Source organism: Scyliorhinus torazame, chromosome 13 (assembly GCF_047496885.1).
Source record: "Scyliorhinus torazame isolate Kashiwa2021f chromosome 13, sScyTor2.1, whole genome shotgun sequence".
In the NCBI taxonomy this organism is placed as follows: Eukaryota; Metazoa; Chordata; class Chondrichthyes; order Carcharhiniformes; family Scyliorhinidae; genus Scyliorhinus; species Scyliorhinus torazame.
The window spans coordinates 195,335,328-195,361,205 of NC_092719.1; the positions used below are offsets into that span (position 1 = coordinate 195,335,328).

The window sequence follows — 25,878 nt, forward strand, 5'->3', positions numbered from 1 at the left end:
AAAGGCCAATTGTGGACATGAAGTTACAGATAACAGTTAATTTAATGATAAAATAATATATATTCCACAAAGTATTAAGTGAAGAAATATCTTGTATAGAGTGCAATAATATAACTTAGAAATTGGTTGTAAATTATTTTAATCTGCTTGAGTCTCTGATAACAACATATAGTTTAGCTTGTGTTATGGCAAGCAATATTAAATCGATGAGCCAAATTTAAAATTTCTGATAGGGTTACTGGATCTTGGCTTCTAACTTTTCATGTTACATACTATACTATATTAGGGGTCAATCACTAATGTGCACAGCTCATTATAATATCCAAATCACCCAAGTTCTGGGAACTGTTGATTATTGAAAATGTACTGAAAAATGAAATGTTGCAGAAATATTTCATCTTGTAGCTGCACAAGAGAGAAGCATGCTTTGATTTCCCTGCTTTTATTCTGTGCTTTTAATTCTAAAGCCGAGAGCCTTCCTAACAACATGACTTTATGCTGCTGCTTAGCAACAAGTAAGATTGAGAAAGAGAACATCATGAGCCCTGAGGAAAATGTTGTTTGACAAAATGAATGTAAAAATACTTCCTTCAGAAGTATGTTATTGAAGGAGCGTTAAAAGATATATGGGGCGAAGATTGTCTCGGACTGGAGCACAAAATGGGTAGGATCGCACCTGGTGCCAGTTATATGCCTCTGAGTATTGGGTGAGCTTATAACAGGTGCAGGATGCATCATAGAATTTACAGTGCAGAAGGAGACCATTCAGCCCATCGGGTCTGCGCCGGCTCTTGGAAAGAGCACCCTACCCAAGGTCAACACCTCCACCCTTTCCCCACAACCCAGCAACCCCACCCAACACTAAGGGCAATTTTAGACACTAAGGGCAATTTATCACGGCCAATCCACCTAACCTGCACATCTTTGGACTGTGGGAGGAAAGCAGAGCACCCGGAGGAAACCCACGCACACACGGGGAGGACGTGCAGACTCCGCACAGACAGTGACCCAAGCCGGAATCGAACCTGGGACCATAAGACCATAAGACATAGGAGCGGAAGTAAGGCCATTCGGCCCATTGAGTCCACTCCACCATTCAATCATGGCTGATTTCAACTCCATTTACCCGCTCTCTCTCCATAGCCCTTAATTCCTCGAGAAATCAAGAATTTATCAACTTCTGTCTTAAAGACACTCAACGTCCCGGCCTCCACCGTCCTCTGTGGCAATGAATTCCACAGACCCACCACTCTCTGGCTGAAGAAATTTCTCCTCATCTCTGTTCTAAAGTGACTCCCTTTTATTCTAAGGCTGTGCCCCCGGGTCCTAGTCTCCCCTGCTAATGGAAACAACTTCCCTACATCCACCCCATCTAAGCCATTCATTATCTTGTAAGTTTCTATTAGATCTCCCCTCAACCTCCTAAACTCCAATGAATATAATCCCAGGATCCTCAGACGTTCATCGTATGTTAGGCCTACCATTCCTGGGATCATCCGTGTGAATCTCCGCTGGACCCGCTCCAGTGCCAGTATGTCCTTCCTGAGGTGTGGGGCCCAAAATTGCTCACAGTATTCTAAATGGGGCCTAACTAATGCTATATAAAGCTTCAGAAGTACATCCCTGCTTTCATATTCCAAGCCTCTTGAGATGAATGACAACATTGCATTTGCTTTCTTAATTACGGACTCAACCTGCAAGTTTACCTTTAGAGAATCCTGGACGAGGACTCCCAAGTCCCTTTGCACTTCAGCATTATGAATTTTGTCACCGTTTAGAAAATAGTCCATGCCTCTATTCTTTTTTCCAAAGTGCAAGACCTCGCACTTGCCCACGTTGAATTTCATCAGCCATTTCATGGACCACTCTCCTAAACTGTCTAAATCTTTCTGCAGCCTCCCCACCTCCTCCATACTACCTGCCCCTCCACCTATCTTTGTATCATCGGCAAACTTAGCCAGAATGCCCCCAGTCCCGTCATCTAGATCGTTAATATATAAAGAGAACAGCTGTAGCCCCAACACTGAACCCTGCAGGACACCACTCGTCACCGGTTGCCATTCCGAAAAAGAACCCTTTATCCCAACTCTCTGCCTTCTGCCTGACAGCCAATCGTCAATCCATGTTAGTACCTTGCCTCGAATACCATGGGCCCTTATTTTACTCAGCAGTCTCCCGTGAGGCACCTTATCAAAGGCCTTTTGGAAGTCAAGATAGATAACATCCATTGGCTCTCCTTGGTCTAACCTATTTGTTATATCTTCAAAGAACTCTAACAGGTTTGTCAGGCACGACCTCCCCTTACCAAATCCATGCTGACTTGTCCTAATCCGACCCTGCACTTCCAAGAATTTAGAAATCTCATCCTTAACAATGGATTCTAGAATCTTGCCAACAACTGAGGTTAGGCTAATTGGCCTATAATTTTCCATCTTTTTCCTTGTTCCCTTCTTGAACAGGGGGGTTACAACAGCGATTTTCCAATCCTCTGGGACTTTCCCTGACTCCAGTGACTTTTGAAAGATCATAACTAACGCGTCCATTATTTCTTCAGCTACCTCCTTTAGAAATCTAGGATGTAGCCCATCTGGGCCGGGAATTTATCAAATTTTAGACCTCTTAGTTTCTCTAGCACTTTCTCCTTGGTGATGGCTACCATATTCAACTCTGCCCCCTGACTCTCCGGAATTGTTGGGATATTACTCATGTCTTCTACTGTGAAGACTGACGCAAAGTACTTATTTAGTTCCTCAGCTATTTCCCTGTCTCCCATCACAAAATTACCAGCGTCATTTTGGAGCGGCCCAATGTCAACTTTTGCCTCCCGTTTGTTTTTAATGTATTTAAAGAAACTTTTACTATCATTCCTAATGTTACTGGCTAGCCTACCTTCATATTTGATCCTCTCTTTCCTTATTTCTCTCTTTGTTATCCTCTGTTTGTTTTTGTAGCCTTCCCAATCTTCTGACTTCCCACTACTCTTTGCCACATTATAGGCTTTCTCTTTTGCTTTGATGCATTCCCTAACTTCCTTTGTCAGCCATGGCTGCCTAATCCCCCCTCCCTCTGATAACCTTTCTTTTCTTTGGGATGAACCTCTGTACTGTGTCCTCAATTACACCCAGAAACTCCTGCCATTGCTGTTCTACTGTCTTTCCCACTAGGCTCTGCTCCCAGTCGATTTTCGTCAGTTCCTCCCTCATGCCCCTGTAGTTACCTTTATTTAACTGTAACACCTTTACATCTGATTCTACCTTCTTTTTTTCAAATTGGAGATTGAATTCGCCCATATTATGATCACTGCCTCCTAAGTGCTCCCTTACTTTAAGACCTTTAATCAAGTCTGGCTCATTACATAACACTAAGTCCAGAATGGCCTGTTCCCTCGTGGGTTCCATCACAAGCTGTTCCAAAAAGCCCTCCTGTAAACATTCAATGAATTCCCTTTCCTTGGGTCCACTGGCAGCATTATTTACCCAGTCCACCTGCATATTGAAGTCCCCCATGATCACTGTGACCTTGCCTTTCTGACATGCACTTTCTATTTCGTGGTGCATTTTGTGCCCCCGGTCCTGACCACTGTTAGGAGGCCTGTACATAACTCCCATTATGTTTTTTTTGGCTTTGTGGTTCCTCAACTCTACCCACACAGACTCCACATCATCTGACCCTATGTCGTTTAGTGCTATTGATTTAATTTCATTCCTAATTAACAAGGCAACCCCGCCCCCTCTGCCCACCTCTCTGTCTTTTCGATAGGTTGTGAATCCCTGGATGTTTAAATGCCAGTCCTGAACCCCCTGCAACCATGTCTCTGTGATGCCTACCACATCATACCTGCCAGTCACAATGTGGGCCACAAGCTCATCTACCTTGTTCCGTACACTGCGCGCATTTAAATATAGCACCTTTAATTCTCTATTGACCGTCCCTTTTTGTTTTCTTAGTGTGGAGGACCTTGGTTTACTGAGCCTTTCCATACACTGTGTCATATTTTGTGGGATGGGGACTATCGTAACCTCTCCTGAGTTTTGTCTTTTCGTGTTTTTTTGTATTCCTAAGCAGCTACGCTCCCCGCTGATTACTTCACCTCTTGGTTCCCTGACTTTCCCTTCCCCCCCCCAATCTTTAGTTTAAAGTCCTATTGACCACCCTATTTACTCTTTTCGCCAGAACACTGGTCCCAGCTCGGTTCAGGTGGAGACCATCCCAACGGTATAGGTCCCCCCTGTCCCAAAACTGATACCAGTGTCCCATGAAAAGGAACCCCTCATTCCCACACCACTCTTTCAGCCACGTGTTAACTTCCCTTATTCTTGCCTCCCTATGCCAATTTGCACGTGGCTCGGGCAGTAATCCGGAGATTATGACCCTTGAGGACCTGTTTTTTAATTTGAATCCTAGCTCTTTATAATCTCTAAACAGGTCCTCTTGAACAGACCCTGGAGCTGTGAAGCAATTGTGCTATCCGCAATGCTACCGTGCTGCCCTGTTCTGTTCAAGCAACACCGCTTGTTCTGTTTGCCCACCCAAGGCAGATTTTATCCCTGAATCTTGCTACTCTTACTTGTTACGGTGGAAGAAGAAAATGGCATCATTGCATTTGTTTTCTTTTTTTCCCCTTTCCTTATTTATTTAAAAATTACAGGATGTGGGTGTAGCTGGTTAGGCCAGCATTTATTGCCCATCCCCAGTTGTCCTTCAGAAGGTGGTAGTGAATTGCCTTCTTGAACTGCTGCAGTCCCTGAGGTGTAAGTACACCCATAGTGCTGTTAGGGAGGGAGTTCCTGGATTTTGTGGTAATGTTTATTGCAGTTGTAGCCTAGGTGGATAGAAAATTAATTTAAATTAATGCAAAATGGTTTCTGCTGGATTATTCAAGTTCTAAATGGGTAGTGCCTCTTGTGTCAGACAATTTTTCTCACCATCATTTTTTATTCATTCATGGGATGTGAGCGTCACTGGCAAAACCATCATTCATTGCTCATCCATGATTGCTCTTGAGAATATGGTGGTGAGCTACTTTCTTGATCCGCTACAGTACATGTGATGTAGATAACCGGCAGTGTTGTTAGGGGGAGGGAATTTTAGGATTTTGGCACAGAGAGAGTGAAGAAAGGTAATAAACTTCCACGTTTGGATGGTATGTATCCAGGAAGGAACTTGCAGAGTGGTGTTTCTATACCCTTCAAGGCGGCAGAGGTTTAGAAAGTGCTGTTGAAGATACTTTGGCAAGTCAACTGCAGTGCATCTTGTAGATGGTAAACACGGCTGCCGCTGTGCGATAGTGGTGAAGGGAATGAAAGTTTAAGGTGGTGGATGAGGTGCTGATCAAGCCGGCTTCTTTGTCATGGATAGTGTCGCGCTCTTTGTGGGAGCTGCACTGCTCCACGTTAGTGGAAAGTATTCCATCACACTCCTATGATGGAATATCTTCATAGCAATTGAAGGACAAGCAGTTACTGCCTGTTACTGACATCCTACCAAGGTAGTTGCCCACTGTTTAGTTTGTGATGTATTGTTTAATGGTGTATGGTGGTGGTGAGGAAGTGCCGCCAGTTTATGAGAGTATAATGGCAAGCATTTTTCCAGTTCCTGGCAGTAATCCAATTCTTCAGGATTTCCTGGAGATTTTGGAAAGTTGATTGCTTTGGAGTACACGTGTTCATTTTCTGAAACTGAATAGATATATATGTGCCAGGATACTATCATATTGACTTGGGGAATGAGTGAAGATGCATCCATATTTCCATTTCGCTAAACGAGATGGTTCCATTTCAAGTAGAACTGAATAATGCAATCATATAATGGTTACAGCAGATACCATTCAGCCCATCCTGCCTGTGCTGACTCTCTGCAAGTGGAATTCACCTAGTGCCACTCCCCCTTCTTTTCCTTGTAGCCCTGAAAAATGTTCCTTGTCCGATAATGAAACGATTCTCTTCTGAAAGCCATGATTGAATCTGTCTCCACTACATTTTCAGGCAGTGCATTCCAGATCCTAACCACTCACTGTAAAATGTTTTTCTCATGTTGCCATTGTTTCTTTTGCCAATCACCTTCTCATTCTCAATCCTCCCACGAATGGGAACAATTCCTTTCTATCTAGTCTGTCCAGACACCTCATACCTTTAAATACCTTTGAAAAAAGTTTGAGAACACGCACCGATAGATTCAAAAACAGCTTCTTCCCCGCTGTTACCGGTCTCCTGAATGGCCCTCTTATGGACTGACTGATGTTTCTACGCTTCTTCTCTACAGTTGTAGCACTATATACCGTATGCTGCACGTGGTGTCTTGTTTATGTATTTACACTGTGCATTTATAGTATGTTCTATGTATTCCTCTATGGAACAATCTGCCTGGACTGTACAAAGAACAATACATTTCACTGTACCTCAGTACACGTGACAATAAATAAATAAAATAAAATAAAGAAAGAAATCAAATACTTCAGCCATGTTAAACCTGTGTAAGACACTGGTTTGGCTTCAACTGAAGAATTGTGTCCAATTCTTGGCACTTAAGAAAGGATGTGAAGATTTTAGAGTGCATGCAGAAAAGATTCACAAGGGTGGCTCCAGGGATGAGGAACTTCAGTTACATGAATTGATTGAAGAAGCTGTTCTCTTTGGAGAAGAGAAATTTGAGAGATTTGAATGAGGTATTCAGAACGATGAGGTTCCCAGACAAAGTAGATGAAGAGAAACTGTTCCCATTGGTAGAAGGATTCAGTTCTGCTTGAAATGGAGCCATCTGGGGCAGCACGGTGGCGCAGTGGTTAGCCCTGCTGCCTCACGGCTCCGAGGTCCCAGGCTTGATCCTGGCTCTGGGTCACTTTCCGTGTGGAGTTTGCACATTCTCCCCGTGTTTGCGTGGGTTTCGCCCCCACAACCCAAAGATGTGCAAGGTAGGTGGATTGAACACGCTAAATTGCCCCTTAATTGGAAAAAATGAATTAGGCACTCTAAAAAATTTTTTTTTTAATTAAAAAAAAATGAAATGGAGCCTTCTCATTCAGCTAAATTAAAACATGGGCGGAATTTTCCAGCCGTCTCGCTGGCAGGATTTTCCAGTCCTGCCAACGGCGAACCCCCGCCATGAGTTTTCGGGCGGTGGGGGTACATGGAACAGGAAACACCATTGACCAGAAGATCCCTCCAGTGGCCATGGTGGGCCACCTCCACCATTGTGAAACACATCGCGAGGGCGCACGGAAAATCCCACATGTGGATGCATCTTTACTCACTCCACAAGTCAACATGATAGTATCTTGGACACAGGTACTCCTTAGTGACCAGAAAATTAACATGTGTCCTCCAAAACAATCGGCTTTCCAAAATCTCCAGGAAATCTTTCCCCAAGTTCTAAGGAATTGAACAACTGCCAGGGACTGGGAAAATGCTTGGCATTACACTGTCATAAACTGGGGGAACTTCCTCGCCACCTTTACCTTTTTTTAAACTGATTTCCAGATAGGGATGAGGGGGGCTCATGTCTTTTCATATCCTACTTTGACTTCCTCTCATTTGTTGCACAAAACCGTTGTTAGATGCTTTGCAACAAGCTATTAACAGTGTTCTCTCTTACCTTAACCCATATTGTGATGCAAAACTTATGTATTAAAATCCTATGTATTTTAATGTTAACAACCTTGTTGTCTCAATATTCTCCACTTTGCTTATTTACTTAATGATCTATATGTGTCTATCTTTACAGTATACTGTCTTCAGACCTGAAATCCACCCTTCTTCAATGTTATCAGCAATATTGAGGAAAAGGCAGGATTCACAATACATTGTGTAAACCTATTCTGGTTTTGCCTCTGTTCTATATTGGAATAATGTGAAAGCATATCCATATTCTTAAAGTAAAGATGCTTTCAGTGCTTGCTACTACTGACAGTCTTGACATTAATCAGCAAAGCCTTTTAGTCGAAGTTCAAACTGATCTGAATAATGATAGTGCTATAAGGGAGTTTCATAAGCATATCCAGTACAATTGCAAAATAGGCGGCAGATATAATTTTCCAGGACATCATGGCAGCAGGTGCACAGCAACGGAAGAAATTGATGAACTAATGAAAAAAATACACTCTGACAGTAACTGAAAGGCAATATCTCGGATTCTCGAAGCTCAACAGATGAGATCTGATTATTGCTTGCAGAGAAAATTGAAATCTTATTCCGTTATTTCCACTGAGTTTCCTGTGCCCATTAAAAGTAATGTATTTGGGCTTCCAAATAGTTTTCAGATTTAATTCCTAATCAGCCAGTTCACCACACAGCACCATGCCTCTCATCCTATTTAACTTGTCGTTTCATTAGAAGGTGAGAGGTTGCTAACAGTTTCCATGAATAGCTTGAGAGTGATAGAATCTTAAGAAATTACTGGCGACTCCCCTTTTAAATATATTTAACTCCCAAGGCAAGATATAATTGGACGTAACAGTCAGCACTATATCATCATATATGTTGCAAATAGGCTTTTTAGATACATTTATTCATCAATTGATAGAATTTATTGCGTTGTCCATGAAATCCTTGTGATATTCAGCAGGGTTTGTCTATAGAACCATTAAATGGTTACAACATGGAGGGAGGCCATTTGGCCCATCATGTCCATGCAGCTCTCTGGAAGAGCAATTTACCAGTCCCACTCACCTGCCTTTACCCTGTAGCTCTGAAAACCTTGTGCTTCAGAAAAAAATTCCAATTCTCTTGTATCTTGATTGCACAGATGCAATTCTCAGGCAAGGCCTAACCACAGACTGCACAAGAATGTCTTCCCTCATTTCAACATTGCTTCCTTTGCAAAACATGTTAAATCGGTATCCTCTGGTCTCGACATTCTACCCTGACCAGACCCCTAATGATTTTGAACACCCCTATCAAATCTTCTCTTAATCTTCCCTTCCCCAAGGAGAATAGCCCTAGCTTCACCACTTTACCATTACAACTGAAGTTCCTCATTGCTTGAACTATTCTTGTAAATCTTTCTGCACGTGCTCTAATGTCTTCACATCCTTCCTAAAGTGAGCCCAGAACGAGAAACAAAGCTCCAGCTGAGGTTTATCATAACTCGCTTGCTTTTGTAATCCATGCCCTGTCCCTATTTATGAAGTCCAGGATCCCGTATACTTTATTAACTGCTTTCTCAACCTGTTCTTCCGCCTTCAATGATTTGTACATATATAACCTCTGTTGCCTCTACTCCTGCTCCCTTTCAAAGTGCACCCTATGGGCGTTATTCTCTCTCCACCCCCCCACCCCCCATGCCGGGTGGGAGAATCGGCGGGGCGCCGCGCGAATCACGCCACGCCGTCCCGACCCCCGCACGCGATTCTCCCACCCCCCGGAAACCAGCGGCGCGCGATTCGCACCGGGCCGCTCGGAGAACCGGCGAGCGTCGATTCTCCGGCTGGATGGGCCGAGCGGCCGCTACGATACGACAGGTTCCCGCCGGTGCCGTCCACCCCTGGTCGCTGCCGGCGGGAACTCTGCGGGAACGCTGGGGGGGGGCGGCCTATGGGGGAGGGAGAGGGGCTTCTTCACCGGGGTGGCCTCCGATGAGGTATTGCCCGCGATCGGGGCCCACCGATCGGCGGGCAGGCCTCTTCCCCCCCCCCCTGGGCCTACCTCGTTCCGCGCACGGCCCCAGAACACCAGCCCCATGTTGGTGGATGGCCGGCATGCGTAAGACGTTCCCCGTGCATGTGCAGGATGGCGTAGCCCAAATGCGCATGTGCAGGATTGGGTTGCCCCAACTGCGCATGCGCAGGTTGGCGCGGCGCCCATTTGGCACCGCGTAAGGACGCTGGAGCGACGTGAACCGCTCCAGCGCCGTGCTGGCACCCTTTGGGGGCCAGAATAGGTCGTGTCCGGGCCCTGTTCGCGCCGTCATGAAGCGCGACGGCGTTCACGACGACACGAACACTTGGCCTCCATATCGGAGAATCGCCCCCCAAATTTTATAATGCAAAAGTATCTCGCTACAACCCCTTAATCTCTAAGCAAAGAATTTTCATAAAAGCCATCATTATGTAGCTGCATACGTTGTCAATCTATCAAAATTACCTTCTGTATCCTAGCCCTCCAATCCAAATTATTTCAGTCCCCTTTAATCAGAAACGGTCTTCACTCAGCGGCACGCTCCAAACATTGGAACATCTTGATAAATGTGAAAAGTAGTCATTATGGGATTCTTTTAGTAACTGGTTATCTGATGGACATACTTGGGTACTATTTTATACCAGATAAACATTTAAGAAAAACATGTAACAACTGTAAGGTTGTTTTGCAGTGGGCGTTATGAATTGACGTAAAGGTTCTGTGACCCATTGATAAAATGGAGTAATGTGACTGCTGACTCATTCCTTCACTGCTTGCTTTTCTGCTGCAGTTCAGGGGCACAGTGGCACTTTCTGTGTGCTGTGATTTAACCACTGGCATGAACAGCGTGAAGACAAATAAATTAATTGAAGAAAATCAATTGATTATCATAGTATTTGTTATTTCTCATGCTGCTTTGTTATCTCTGTTAAAATGCACTTAATGTCTGTTAACCATTTAAACCAAATTGTAAAATAACTAAATCCTCATTCCATATCAGAAACAAGTTGCAACTAGAAATAGCTTAAAAAGAATGTTTTTGGTTATTTGACACATCACTAATTTTAACTTGTTTTTTGATGTAAAATGAGGATTTATCTGTTCAAGGTGCTTAAGAATTCTGTTTGAAAATTTCCCTAGCTAACAATTTGAATGCTAAATGTTAGTAAATTTTAAATGTTGCATGAGGCATCAAGCAAATAGTATCAGAAAATAAAATAATATAATTCTGGCCTTTTAAAATTAGGGTAATATTGTGAAATCCACAGCTAGTCATAAAATAAAATCCATTTGTTGTGAAAATGCAGACTTGTAGTTAAAAGGAATGTTATTCTTTGAGATGATTACTTGAATGGTGTTGCAGTGCAAATCTGACACTCTAGATGATCGCTACATTGTGAAGGAATCACACAGCCACTGAATGGTTATATTGAAGAACCAATTACAAAGTACTTAAATGGGTCTGTGCCAGACTCCGAGAAATATCCATTATATGATCACGCCAGAAAGAGAGGTAACCGCTGCAAATAAGCACTCCATATTGGACCTTATAATGCACTTCCATCTCCCTGCTTTGATGACTTTGTATAATCTACTTATTCATTTTTCTTTATATTATTTCTGGTGAATACTTGAGCCAATCAGGTAAGTATGCAATTGCTTCGGGAATGAAACAATTTTCCACTTGCACTTTGTCCTAGACGTGTGGATTGACACTCACCAATGTAAAGCGTTACCATGTTCAGTACTAGCTGGCCTTGTAGTCTCTTTTTCTGTCATTAAAAAAACACAACAGAAGTACAGTTTGTTAAATTAAATCAGTAGAATTGAACACTGTGAATAGATAGAATACAATATTTTACTTATGATTTACATACAATATGATGCTGAGCAAGGGATTTGTTATAGATATAGAAATAGATACTCCCAGGACAGAACTGTATCCACCCACCCCAATATTAGAAAGTAATTGGATAGCCAATCCCCGAACTTTAAAATAAACCCAAAAATTAACCATTCAATCTGAAGCAGTTTTTTTTATATTAACCGAACAAGGTATGAGATTTCACTTGCTCTTCCAAATCTGTAACATTGACTTCTTTGTAATAATCAGTTAATCCAAACAAGCTCATAATTTAAGAACAGAATGTGAGCTAATGTCAGGTGTTCCGCTTATATAAACTGCAGTATGAATCACACATGCCCCATTCTAAAAGAAGCACATCTTCAGACATTATTAAAGTATCTGATATACGCACTCGCTCTGTTGACATAAAATGATGTGTAATACATTCTTATTTAAAACTTTTAAACCCGCATGAGTTAAGTTGAAGCACCCAGTCATTCTTGGAATGTCGGCATCACTGGCATTTGTTGTCCATCCCTAATTGCCCTTTAGACGCTGGTAGTGAGCTGCCTTCTTGAACCGCTGCAGTCCATGTTGTGTGATACACCCACAATGCTGTTAGGGAAGGAATTTCAGGATTTTGACCCAGCGACAGGGAAGGAACGCCATTACATTTACAAATCAAGATGTTCGGCGGTTTGAGTATATGGTAGTGTTTGGGGTCTGGAAGGTGCTGTCTAAGGGTGAGTTCATTCGTGCATCTTGTAGATTGTACACACGGCTGCCACTGTGCATCAGTGGTGGAGGGAGTGAATGTTTGTGGATGGTGTGCCAATCAAGCGCGACCAGTAATCCAGTGACCCAGGGTAATGCTCTGGGGACCTCGGTTTGAATCCCACCCTGACAGAATTCAATTAACATCAATAAAAACCCATCTGGTTCACTAACACCCTTACCTGGTCTGGCCTACATGTGACTCCAGATCCACAGCAATGTGATTGACTCTTAATTGCCCTCTGAAATGGACTAGCAAGCCACTCAGTTCAAGGACATTTAGGGATGGGCAATACATTCTAATCCAGCCAACGCCGCCCACATTCCATGAATGAATTTTAAAAACTCACATTATCAGACAAAAGTAGAGAATCAAATTACTTCCAAAAGCAGGATTAATTAAAATAATGGAATATATAATGTCCCCGTATGTTTTCAAATGATTTGAAATTGGTGCTGACAAGCAAGTGCACTGTAATATTTATCCCTGCTTCCTTTTACTTTTGCCGACAAGCTGTATTATCATCAGCCACTGAAACTGGATTACAAATTTATTGGATCTGCCCCAAAGTTTGATGTTACCAGCTGATTTAAGATTTGCTTTGAGTGTTATAGAGGCTAACATTCAGTTCGTGTAAAAAAAATCATCATGTAAAATTGCAGTTAGCTACCCCAATATTTTCGTCTAACATCATCAAAAGGGACTTATAAAGCCACTGAAAGATCATTATTGAATCAGTAAATCATATCTGAATGTATCTTCAAGGCCATAAAACTCACATCTCTACTGTCCTCTGTAGGCATTTTACGTTTACACTGTTTACTGACAAGCAAGAGATAACCTTTTACTCACTCTTGTTAAAATATTAGAACAAAGATGCACCAGCAATATGGAAAATGCACAGCACATTCAAGCAAATAATAGTCATGTAATAACTTGTATCTAATATCGACATATGTCTCCTATCAGCTGGAGAATGTGTTATCAGTACAAATGAAAACCTGCCTGGTTCCAGGGTTAACAATTGACATTCTTGTATCCTAACCACAATTTCAGTCAATATGGAGGCTGTTCAGGAGGTCACAGTGACCCAGGCATGCCAAATTGTGGTTGGTGTAACGTTATGACTGACATGCTCTGTTGGCAGGCACTGAAACATGCAAATCAACAGTTGTTGTCTGACAATACTTCATAAACCAACCAGAGCAAAATCCTGGACAGTTTATGTCTACCACTAGTCCGTTATTAGGAGAGTGTCAGAGTGGTTAGACAGCATATACATATTTGTTCAAGGAATAATTTCCTGTTTGTATTGCGGAGTGCGGTATTATAGGCAGCGATCAAGCATAAAGAGCTGAGGCTATGCTGATTAGTTTAGAAAATAACAAGTTGTACATAAACTAAATAATAAAGCAAACAGATGGATACTATATCAGCCATATTTAGCAAAAGTAAACTAGTATGGTTGGATGTTTGTGGACTAACAACACCTCCTCCACAATAGTCCTCAATACTGGGGCACCACAAGGCTGCATACTTGGCCCCCTACTATACTCCCTGTACACACACGACTGCGTGGCAAAATTTGGTTCCAACTCCATCTACAAGTTTGCTGACGATACGACCATAGTGGGCCGTATCTCGAATAACGACGAGTCAGAATACAGGAGGGAGATAGAGAACTTAGTGGAGTGGTGCAGCAACAACAATCTCTCCCTCAATGCCAGCAAAACTAAAGATCTAGTGATTGACTTCAGGAAGCAAAGTATTGTACACTCCCCTGTCAGCATGAACTGGGCCGAGGTGGAGATAATAATAATCTTTTATTGTCAAGTATGAAGTTACTGTGAAAACCCCCTGGTCGCCACATTTCGGCACCTGTCAGGTAAGCCGGTACAGGAATTGAACCCATGCTGCTGGCCTTGTTCTGCATTGCAAACCAGCTGTCTAGCCCACTGAGCTAATCCGGCCCATATGATTAACAGCTTCAAATTCCATGGGGTACACCTCACCAAAAATCTGTCTTGGTCCGCCTATGTCGATGCTACCACCAAGAAAGCACAACAGCGCCTACACTTCCTCAGGAAACTTAGGGAATTCGGCATGTCCACATTAACTCTTACCAATTTTTACAGATGCACCATAGAAAGCATCCTATCTGGCTGCATCTCAGCCTGGTATGGCAACTGCTCGGCCTAAGATTGCAAGAAACTTCAGAGAGTCGTGAACACAGCCCAGTCCATCATGCAAACCTGCCTTCCATCCATTGACTCCATCTACACCTCCCGCTGCCTGGGGAAAGCGGGCAGCATAATCAAAGACAACCTCCCACCCGGCTTACTCACTCTTCCAACTTCTTCCACCAGGCGGAAGATTCAAAAGTCTGAGAACACGCACGAACAGACTCAAAAACAGCTTCTTCCCCGCTATTACAAGACTCCTAAATGACCCTCTTGTGGACTGACCTGATTAACACTACACTCCTGTATGCTTCACCCGATGCCGGTGTCTATGTAGTTCCATTGTGTACCCTGTGTTGTCATATTATATATTTTCTTTTATTTTCTTCTCTTTTCATGTTTAATAATGATCTATTAAGCTGCTCGCAGAAAAATATTTTTTACTGTACCTCGGTACACGTGACAATAAACAAATCCAATCCAATCCAAGTCTTTTCTTTGGTATAGCTTCACCTTGACTGATGTCAGTTTAATAGAATAGTGTGACCAAACAGCAAAATACTACAGATGTTGGAAATCTGAAACAAAAGAAGAAAGTAAACACTCAAAAGGGCAGCCAACATCAGTGGAGAGAATAGACAGAGCGTTTCGAGTATGGGCCCTTGATAGAACTAAAAGATATTACAGATGATCAACATTTAAAAAGGATCAGAAGAAGAGGCGTGAGGAGGTGAAAAGCAATATGACCACAAAACAGGGAAAGAAATAGATTCAGTGAAGGACAGGACCGATATTAGAAATGTCAGTAGCCTGACTTGCTGAGAATTTCCAACCAGTATTTTCCGTTTTTTTTGTGTATTACACATTTTTGACTTGTAGCTTCTATCACAATGTGCTGATTCACATTTAAGATAGTGTCCCTTACAAAACCACCTGTTGTGACTATTGCAACAAATCAGATTCTCTCTTTGTCCTGTGGTTTAAGTAGTTCTAGTATTGCATTTTCAGCTCACAGAAGTGTATTTTTTTGTTTCCCTCGAGTTGAGAGCCACTGATAGAGACAAATTTTCCCAAACTGAAAGGGGGGGGGGGCAGGGGGATGTGACAGTTTGTACCCCATCATTGCCTGTTCACGTCCTGCCAAAAAGAAAACTGCAGACAGTGTGAGGGTTGAGTATGAAAACCTGGCGCACGTATTTCGAGACATTTGTTCTTATTTTTCACTGCATGTTACACTCTATCATGCTGTGCATAATATCATTGCAATCATGTCAGACTCTACTTTGTTCCTGTTTAATTATATGGCCCCGTTCATCATATTCTACCTCTGTAAGTATTCAGGATCAGTCATTAGTACATTTATCATATTTACATTTTCGCTACAACTAGCAAACAAAGATATCTCTCCTGGCCTTCAGTATGGCTTTGAATCAAGTAGAAAATATAACCCCGAGGTACTGGGTAGAGGTGATAGTTTGTATGTAATCTCAAGCTTCTTGAAAAACTGCATGTCTCCTTTGCTGTGAACTATTAATTTGTGATCAGGGAATGTCATACTATTAACACCAGTAGAAAATATGGCAAAGCAATTAAAATAAGGTCCAGGAATTAAAAAGCACATCCTCCAGTGTAGACTGTTAAAGGTATTCAAGAATCAGTGCGAAGGTGCATTTAAATTTTGGAGAGAGGTGAATTTGTTGATTAGTTTATGTGTGAATAAATGCATTGGTTATGCCTTTATAATTGGATTGGGTTTATGCCTTGATCGTCTGATGTATGTATGAATGAGATGGAAGGAGCTGAGAGAAATCAATGTGCTTTTCACCTACATTTTTATTTTCACAGCACAACACTCTTCCAATGTTATTATCATTTCTGAGTGGCAATTAGTTTTTTCCTGAGAAACGGAAAGAAGGCATCTGTCAGCAATGGAGGTGTGATTCTTTACATCGGGCTCGGCACGTTTTGATTTCCGTACATGGCACAATCTGTTAAGATCGGTTAAATAGGTTGCAGCCCTTTCGTGGTACTTTGTGCCACGCTGAGCTCCTGTGGGAACAATAAAGGTGATGTCAGAGAAGCACAAAAGCAAAACATGTTCAGCTCTTTCCTTGTCACGTCCAATTTCCCCGAACAGCTGTGGCAAAACCTCTGGGAAACGCAACATTGAGCCAACTGAAAACATTGAATTTGAGAATGATCAACACTGCCAGGAAATTATTTCAAATAACCTTTTTTTGGCCATTGGCCAGATGATATAAATAATCGGGAACTGCAGAGATGAAAGTGCTGTAGAAACTAACATTATCCTCCCAAATGGCATACTGTTTCCTTCTATCTTACTGGATAAACGTTTGAAAGGCAGGACTATAATTATCACTCACTGACTCTTGACAATGATCTATATTGTTGCCCTTGGCATAATATAAAGTTGGTATTAAACATGAAGCTTGCTTTAAAATCGCAGACTTAACATTAGAAGCAAGTAATGGTGTTACTGTGAAGATTTGAGTTGTCTAATAAATTAATACAGCTAGTATATTAATAATTGATATACACAAAATACACAAAAAGAATGTTGGGTTTGGAAGACAGTCTTCAGCAATTCATTCTGCCATGCTATTTCTTGTCCGTGGCTTCTCAGAATCTTACATGTTTTAAAGAGATTGCCTTTTATCCTTCTAAACTCTTGAGAATATGCATCCCCACTTTACTCAGTGTCTTATAGAACAACCCTCTCATTCCAGGAATCCATTTAGTAAACCGTTGTTGCACATTCTCAAAGGAAGATGCGTACAGCCTTAGGAAAGAGGCCAACACTGTACACAATACTCCACATGTGACCTCACAAAAACTCTGCGCAATTGCTGCAAGAGCTCTGTTCTCTTGCACTCCAACCCCGTTGCAGTAAAGGCCAACATACCATTTAACTTTCTAACTGCTTGTTAACTTTTAACTTTCTGTATTTCCAGTACAAGGATGCCACAACCACACTCTTTGTCAACCACAAGTCTTTGACTGTGGTGTTGGCAGTTAATAAGTCCTTTGAAACTCTTAGACGCTGCTGCAGAGAATCAGAGAATGATTACAGCACAATAGGAGGCCATTCAGCCTATTGTGTCCATGCCGGTTCTCAAGGCCTCAAGGGTGCGGTGGCCAATTCACTCATGCATCCTGAAGACTTTGCTATCATGTAGGCCGACAGAAAGAAGCTCATACAAAAGCAAAATACTGCGGATGCTGGAAGTCTGAAATAAAAAAAGAAAATGCTAGAAATATCAAAATGCAAATATGTAAAAGTCTGGCAGCACCTTTGGAGAGGGAAACAGGGTTAATGGGCGGAATTTTATCAGCTGCTTGAAAGCAGTCTGGAGGTGGAGCGATGTCACCATCAGCTACCTGCCCAGCACATGGCAGGATCATATCAGTGGCAACAGGCTTCCCTCTGAGGCTGAAGCCAGTTGGTGGCCTTCCAGTGGTTTCACCTCTACAATGATGGCTTGGCAGCTATGGCCACAGTTTATTAATCTTTCCTTAAATTGTTCAGAGGTCTTGAGGTGCCCTTGTGATCTACCTGCAGCAGCAGCTCCCAGTGAGACCACTGGCCACCAGAGCATTGGGCACTCCCATTGATCCTCTGTCTGCACACCAGACTTAATCGGATGGGCTTCCAGGATGTTAATTGGTTGCCTCTGGTAATATCGTTCAGCAGGGGGAAGGGAGCGGCCCTCGTTTTAAAAAAAAACAAGGACCAGTGTTTCAGTTCTGTGACCTCTGCAATTCTGACAAAAAGCTCACAGAACTGAAAAGTTAACTCTGCTTCTCTGTTCTCAGGTCTACTGCCAGACCTGCTGAGTATATTCAGCACTTTTGGAATTTATTATGGCAAGAATCTCATACCTGTTATTCATTGCATAGTTAGGTGTTGAGCATGAACTGGGGATTCACTGGTTCCTTCGTAGAAAGGAACAAATTGAAACTGGTTGTTGGCTGAGAAGGTGTAAATTTGTATTGTGCATCTGTGAATAAATGCTGATAAAACTGTTAAAATATTGGTTCCAGTTCCATCTTTCACTATCCGGCATCTTGAAGTATAACACTTGTTGGATAAGGCAAAGGCTGAGGCTCCTCCAGCACTATACCTCGTGTCCCCTGACACATCAGTCTCAGCAGCCACTCCATCCCATCCCTGACCACTAACCACACTTGTGCCACTTCCTAACAAGGGGTTAAGGGGTGTGACTGCCTCTTGAATCAAAGTGTCCAGGTAATTTCCCCCTCCCTGATGCCCTGCTATGTCTGCACCTCATTCTCCAGCTCAGTAACTCTGCGCGGATGCCTCTCAGGATGTATACACTCAGATGTGATTGTCCTGGATCATAATGTTCCCCACAAACTCTCACATGCTGCTGGTATGGCGCACCGCCTGAACTCTGAACCCTGTAGAATTTGTTTAATTAATTTAGTTAGTTAGCCTGCACATTTAATAAACTTAACCTGGAACATTTAGGGCATGATCGAAATAATTTAGATCTAAGTGTGGCAGCGAGTGGGGACAGCCAGGTGTTTCCCGACGGCTGACCCGGCAAGACCATCACTGTTATCTAATGTTAATTAGGGCGTCTAATGATGCCCCACGGACTTCACGCCACAAATGACTGTCCTGCCAGCTGCTTCGCTGTGGCTGCGCACGGCAGCTCTCCGCTAACGAGGGGGAGCAGCGCTTAAACCGATACCGCACCAGACAGCACAAAACCATCCACCACGCAGACCAGTTCTACGATTAGGCGATACCAACCTGGCCAGACTGGATACCCTGTTTCCCTGAGAGGGCCGGAGGGTAGTCACAGATCCTCCCTCAATGCCGCAAGAAGCTCAATGACCTCCACTGGGCTGCATGGGTGAGTTAGCATTGGGCCCCTGGCACTGGCCCCACCTGTTACCCCTGCCCCTGTGCCCGGCACTGCCCCCAAAATAATACCGCAACATGCCCCAGCACATCCATGCACCCACTTGAACACCCACCCCTGATGCCTGAAGCATGCGGCTCACAATGCCCTCTCTGTGTCCCCACAGAAGAAGTTGGCCCACAACAGACGGGAAAGGGCCCAGACAGGCGCCGGGGTGCCGAACCTCGGGGTCCTTACCCCCTACGAGGAAAGGGCCCTGGATGTCGTGAGGGTGGCCGAGGACAGAGCAGTCACTGAGGTCGAGCTTGGCCTGAGCCACAGAGGTGAGTATCCACCGGCCCCCATCCAGATTACCGGTCACATGCGTTCACGCCAGGATAACGGCCCATCTGGGGTGCCCCCCCCCCGCAGCCATCCCAAGTGAACACCCCGGAGGAGAGCTCCGAGGATGCCACTGCCGGGTCATCACAGCTGTCATCCCCACCATCCACCAGCGCAAGTAGTGAACAGGCTTCTGGGGTACATTCTGGTGAGCACCACACAGTTGCAGATGCACATCAGGTGGAGGCAGGAACATCCAGGGGGGACAGCAGTCCGAGGTGAGATGCTAAGCCTCCGGAGCAGGCAATCCCAGAGCTAATGCAGTCGATAGGATGCGGCCATGCCATTCAGAGGGAGATATCAGCGACACTCCAATGGGTCGATAGCCGATTGGAGGAGTCCCAAAGGCGACTGACACAGGAGATGGCACCGGCAATGCGTGGCACCGAGGCCAACACTGCTAGTGTGGCGACTGCAGTGGATAGCCTGGAGCACGATGTCAGCACCATGAGTGATAGTGTCCAAGGCATTGCTCAGTCTGTGATAGCCATGGCTGAGCCCTCGACAGCATGTCTGAGTCGCTGGGGACATGAACTTGACGCAGGTGGACCTTTCTGAGCTGCTGCAGAGCATGTCCCAGTCTCTGAGGACATGTCCCAGTCTCAGGCGGACCTTGCTGGAGCGCTGCGGCGCTGAGGTGGATCCAGGGAGGTTTAGGCATCCGAGAGGGAAGGAGATCTCCTTTTTCTCACATTTGCACCAGGTTTATTCCTGCATTGAGTTTTCTTATAGTGGGTAAGGCATTGCTTCCTGGGGTGATAGTGTCGGGATGTTCGGCAATTGACAGATCTGATCATGCTCTGTAATATGTGGATTTATATCTGGAGAACGACCTCCATGGAGGTTGGATGCGGCATTGTTGTTGGATATGGGAGTGTGTGAGAGGATAGCTGCGGCCATAGGAACCTATGTGGAGTTTAATTAGAGTGAGGAGGTCTCTCCTTCCACGTTCTGGGAGGCATCAAAAGCGGTGATTCGGGGGGAGCTGATCTTGATTAAGGCACATAGAGAGACGGTGGAAAGGATGGATAGAAGTTGCTGGAGGCCATTCTGGCAGAGGACTGACAATACCCGTCTACCCCAGAGGAGGAGCTGTTGAAGGAGAAAAAGAAGTTCCAGATGGAGTTCGAATTCGTATCGACAGGGAAAATGGTGGGCCAGTTGCGCCGTGGACGAGGGGCATTTTATGAGCATGGGGAGAAGGCCAGTATATAACTTGCACACCAGTTGTGATGGCAAGAGGCCTTGAGGCAGTTGGTGCAAATAAAGGACCCGGGGGGTGGAGTGGTTTCAGATCTGTCATAATATACACCAGTATATCATGGTGCAGACACACACACTGATGGACACACAGTAAGACCAATCAACACACACAACACTGCAGCCAATCACCAGTTAGAGCACAGTCACTATATAGACAGAGGGCATCAGAGTTCCCACTCATTCGGGATGCAGTCTCCTAGAAGGACAGAGCTTACAGCTTACAGCACAGATCTTCACCATGTGCTGAGTGCATAGACTGGTTAGGACAGGCATAGGTCTTTAGTTTATACTAACATCGTGTTAACCCACAGTGAAAGTATGTTCAACAGTTTCTAACTTAATAAAATAGTGTTGCACTATTTTAAGTGTTGGTGGCCTGTATGTGTTCCACGGATCCAAAGGACCCAACACATCATGATACCAGGAGTTGAGGGATATTAGAACTTCCTAGACCTACCTGCAAGTGATCTGCCTTCCACCAGCATACAGTCATCCTGCAAAATGGATAGCGTCCGCCTGCAGCCACCGCTCTGCATCACCGGTAACCTAGGGGCCAACAGGAAGATATTCAAACAACGCTTCCAGCTCTACCTTGAAGCCACAGACTGGGAAGATGCCTCAGACACCAGGAAGATCGCTCTCTTCCTATCCACGGCCGGGGATCATGCCATCCACATTTTCAATTCTCTCACCTTTGCTGATGATGAAGATAAATCAAAATGCAAGACGGTCCTCCTCAAGTTTGACACTCACTGCAACATCGAGGTGAATGAAAGTTTCAAGCGCTATGTATTCCGACAGCATTTGCAGGGTAAGGATGAATCTTTCCAGTCCTTTCTCACCCACCTCCGCATCTTTGCGCAGTCCTGTAGTTACGGGCCCACCTCCGACTCCATGATACGCGACCAGATTGTTTTTGGTGTTCAGTCGTACCCCCTACGCCAGCAGCTCCTCACGGTAAAGCAGCTCACCCTAGCTACTGCTATCGAGACCTGCATGCTACACGAACACGCCACTGGTCGGTATTCCCACATCCAAGCGGCTGAAACGGCGCGGCAAGATCCCCACGAGGCAGAACGGGTCCAAGCAATCGAGCAACTCCAGGGCCTCAGCCTGGATGAGGGCGGCCATTTCGCTCGATTTTCGCGGACTCCCGCGCTTGTGCGCACCGAACGAGGGGACGTCGACGAACGTACTGCGCAGGTGCACACCACGTACGACCGCACCGCGCATGCGCGGTGGCGCAGCGAACGTACTGATGCTACAATGTGCGGCAACTGTGGCTCCGCCCACTTAAAGCGACAATGCCCTGCCAAATCCCGACGATGCCTGAGATGTGGCAAACCTGGCCACTATGCTGCTTTATGCAGATCAGCTCAGCCTGCCAACTCATATCGCTCCAGCCAGCCTCGCAGGAATGTCCGGGCCATTCAACCCACGGCCACCGAGTCCGATGCGGACCTACTACCCGTTATTGACACCGAGGACCCGAAGGCGCCTTTGTGAGTCGGTATTGTTACAAAAAAACAGGGTGTCCCCGAAGCAAAGAATCCAGCCTCTATCGGTATACAGCATCGATCCAGACGATGAGTGGTGTGCCACCCTGACGGTCAACCGGTCCCAAATACGATTCCGCCTGGACACTGGTGCCTCTGCCAATCTCATTGCGCGGTCTGACCTCCAAAGCCTTTGTGTCAAACCAGCCATCCTCCCATCAGCCTGCCAGCTCTTAGATTATAATGGCAATGCCATTGCTGTCAGCGGCTCGTGCCAACTTGAAGTGTTGCACAGGTCACGCAAAGCCATCCTTCCCTTTGAAATCGTGGGCTCTTCGAAAGCCTCCCTGCTTGGCGCGCAGGCATGCAAGCTGTTGAACCTAGTTCAGAGAGTTCACCCTCTCTCTCCTGCTGACGCGTCTGCCTTTCAGGACACCGACTTCAGGGCGCTGCTCAAAGCCATTATCAACCAGTACCACGGCGTCTTCGAGGGCATGGGCACGCTCCCGTACACCTACAAGATTTTATTAAAACCGAATGCCACGCCTGTGGTGCACGCACCTCGCAGGGTCCAAGCACCCCTTAAGGACCGCCTCAAGCAGCAGCTGCAGGACCTCCAGAACCAAAGAGTGATTTCCAATGTCACGGAACCGACCGACTGGGTCAGTTCCATGGTATGTGTCAAAAAGCCTTCCGGCGAATTGAGAATTTGCATTGATCCCAAGGATCTAAATTGCAATATCATGAGGGAGCATTATCCAATTCCCAAGTGCGAAGAGCTCATATGTGAGATGGCTCACGCCAAGCTTTTCACCAAACTCAACGCCTCAAAAGGATTCTGGCAAATCCAGCTCGATAAATCCAGCAGGAAACTTTGCACATTTAATACCCCCTTTGGCAGATATTGTTACAACAGGATGCTGTTTGGGATCATTTCTGCATCAGAAGTGTTCCATAGTATTATGGAACAAATGATGGAAGGCATTGAAGGTGTTCGCGTCTATGTCGATGACATAATCATTTGGTCCACCACCCCGCAGGAGCATATTAGTTGCTTCCAGCACATATTCAGATGTATACATGAGCATGGCTTCCGCCTCAACAGGGCCAAATGCTCTTTTGGTCAGACGGAACTCAAGTTCCTCAGGGACCACATCTCCCAATTGGGTGTGCAGTCGGATGCGGACAAGGTAGCTGCCATCACAGCTATGAAAATACCAGAGGACAAAAAGGCGGTCCTCCGATTTCTGGGCATGGTCAATTTTTTAGGGAAATTTATCCCTAACCTCGCCTCTCATACCACGGCTCTCAGGAACCTGGTCAGGAAGACAACAGACTTCCAATGGCTCCCTGCCCACGAGCGCGAATGGAGAGAACTCAAGACAAAACTTACCACGGCCCCGGTCTTAGCTTTCTTTGATCCATCAAAGGAAACCAAAATTTCGACCGATGCCAGTCAATCCGGCATTGGGGCAGTGCTCCTTCAATGTGATGAGGCCTCATCATGGGCCCCCGTTGCATCACGTGCGATGACCCCCACGGAGCAGCGCTACGTGCAGGTAGAAAAGGAGTGCCTGGGCCTTCTGACCGGTGTGGTTAAGTTTCACGATTATGTCTACGGACTTCCTCAATTCACCATCGAGACCGACCATCGCCGGCTGGTCAATATAATACAAAAAGACTTGAACGACATGATGTCTCGCCTCCAGCGTATTCTTCTCAAGCTCCGGCGATATGACTTCCAGCGGGTATACACCCCAGGCAAAGACCTCATCATTGCTGACGCTCTCTCCAGGGCAGTCAACACTCCATGTGACCCAGCGGGATTTGTCTGCCAGGTTGACGCCCATGTGGCATTCGCGGCTTCCAATCTACCTGCCACGGATGAACGCCTCGTCCAAATTCGCCGCGAGATGGCGGCTGACCCCTTGCTACAGCGTGTCATGCGCCACCTAATGGACGGGTGACTCAAGGCAATGCCCTCAGTTCTATAATGTCAGAGATGATCTGGCAGTAGCAGACGGGGTTCTTCTAAAACTGGACTACATTGTCATCCCGCATAGCATGCGCCAGCTTGTTCTGGAATAACTACACGAGGGCCACATTGGCGTGGAAAAGTGCCGCCAATGGGCCCGAGAGGCAGTGTACTGGCCTGGCATTAATGAGGACATAGCCAACACAGTGCTCAACTGCCCCACTTGTCAGCGATTCCAGCCGGCCCAACCACGTGAGACCCTGCAGCCCCATGAGTTGGTCACGTCACCATGGACCAAGGTGGGCATCGACCTATTCGACGCGCTGGATAGAGACTATGTCCTGATTGGGGATGACTTTTCGAATTACCCGGAGGTGATACGGTTGCACGACATCACCTTGTCTGCAGTCATTCATGCATGTAAAGAAACCTTTGCTCGACACGGCATCCCGCTCACGGTTATGTCGGACAATGGCCCCTGCTTTGCTAGCCAGTAATGGTCCAACTTTGCCAGGTGGTACAATTTTGCCCATGTGACATCCAGTGCCCTGTACCCCCAATCCAACGGCAAAGCGGAGAAGGGAGTGAGTACATATAGTCAAATGGCTCCTATGCAAGGCTGCTGATGCTGGGTCCGATTTCTACCTTGCCTTGCTGACCTATTGCTCCGCCCCACTGTCCACTGGCCTGTCGCCAGCCCAGTTACTCATGGGTCGTACCCTGAGAACGACGGTGCCGTCCATCCATGTCCCAGACTTCGACCACGTTCCGGTTCTTCGCCGGATGCAGCTGTCTCGTGTACAGCACAAGGCGGCTCATGACTCCCGTGCAGTTGATCTCCCTGCTCTGGCTCCAGATGACAACGTCCGCATCCATCTTCCGGGTGGTGGCTGGTCTGCTACCGCTGTTGTCCTTCAGCAGGTGGCCCCCTGCTCGTTCCTGGTTCGTCTACCGGATTGCTCTATTCTGCGCCGCAATCGACGCGCCCTTCGTCTCGTTCCACGCTCGCCACGTGATCCTCCACTGTCGCCTCGCCCTCCTGCCGACCTTGCCACGGACTATGCAGAGCTCCCTGTCACTCTACATCCCCCTGACTCTGACGCAGTCCAGCCCGCTCCTGAACTGGTGGCTCTCGACCCACCCTTGAGACGGTCAACCAAAATTCGTCGCCCACCTCCGAGACTTAATTTATGAACTTTGCGGACTTATAGACTCTCTGAATTGTTTCGTTGCTTTGTTTGATCGTTTTCCTGTGTTGATCTCGTTATTCTTGTTGCATACTGCTTATCTGCACCAGACACCTTCCCATATAAATAGCTTAGTTCTCATGTACGTAGTCCTGTAAATATGTCTTCACACCCCACACATAGTTAGGAACATTCTCACCATACATTATTTATTGCCACACACATACATTCTTTTATAAAAGGGGGATGTCATA

At 45.4% G+C, this 25,878-nt stretch overlaps 1 protein-coding gene across 3 annotated transcripts in view; it reads left to right on the top strand.

Moving 5' to 3' along the window:
• Window positions 1-25,878, top strand: part of klhdc8b (kelch domain containing 8B) — a 157,065-nt gene that overhangs the window by 26,923 nt on the left and 104,264 nt on the right. The gene's annotated exons all lie outside the window — the stretch shown is intronic.